The sequence below is a fragment of the Hydra vulgaris genome, chromosome 02, assembly GCF_038396675.1.
Source record: "Hydra vulgaris chromosome 02, alternate assembly HydraT2T_AEP".
NCBI lineage: Eukaryota > Metazoa > Cnidaria > Hydrozoa > Anthoathecata > Hydridae > Hydra > Hydra vulgaris.
The window spans coordinates 46,797,501-46,798,479 of NC_088921.1; positions in this window are offsets into that span (position 1 = coordinate 46,797,501).

Genomic DNA, 979 nt, shown 5'->3' on the forward strand with positions numbered 1-979 from the left:
TTTGTTGTTCCCAGGCTCCAATTACTGCAACTTTTTTTTTTTCATCCTAGTTTGAAAACTACATGAACGCGCACGGGTTTAAATTTTTTTTCATGTGGAGAACTTCTTTACCTATCTTTAGCACCAAAAAAGATTTTAATATAAGCCTTTTAGATTATATATATATATATATATATATATATATATATATATATATATATATATATATATATATATATATATATATATATAAATTATAAATTATGTTAGTGTATTCTACAAATAGAGTGCTCAATGTTCTAAAAGAACAGAGCAATAATAAATTAGTAAAAACACTTATCTAATTTTTGATTACTTCAACACTGTGTTTCACCATCAGTAGGTTCATCAGAAAGAATCGAAGATTCTTCCTGATGAACCTACTGATGTTAAAAAGTTAAAATTGTTAATTTAAAGTTAAAATGTTAAAAGTTAAAAAGTTAAAATTGAAATTTAATAATAGTTGAAATTCCAGTCTTTTAGTAATTTGTACCTACTACTATCTGTACCTACCATCTAATAAGTGCAAAAGTATTAAAGTTTATAATTTATTTTAATTGAGTGAAATAAAAAAATTTAACTTTCTTTCTTAAAACCTTTAATTAATAATTCGTTCTTTTTTGCTTGACGTCATTTTTCGGGTCTCTTTGCTGCTCACATATAAATGTTTTAAACTGTTGTGATTATATCTTCTTTTATTTTTAAAACAAGGAAAAAATGTAATTGATTCCAACATTTATTGCAACAATTTTGAACTTCAAATGTGATTGTTATATCTGTGGTCACTATCTAATCATTTCGTATCTAATATTAAAATGTGGTTATAATATCAAATAGATTGAAAATATTGATTAAAGTTTTATGGTACAGCTGTTTATAGTTTCAAATGTAGGGTTTTGTTCGTTTGAGCAGGTGGAATATCAAAGTTTGAAGAACATAAATATAACCTTTTTGAACAAAA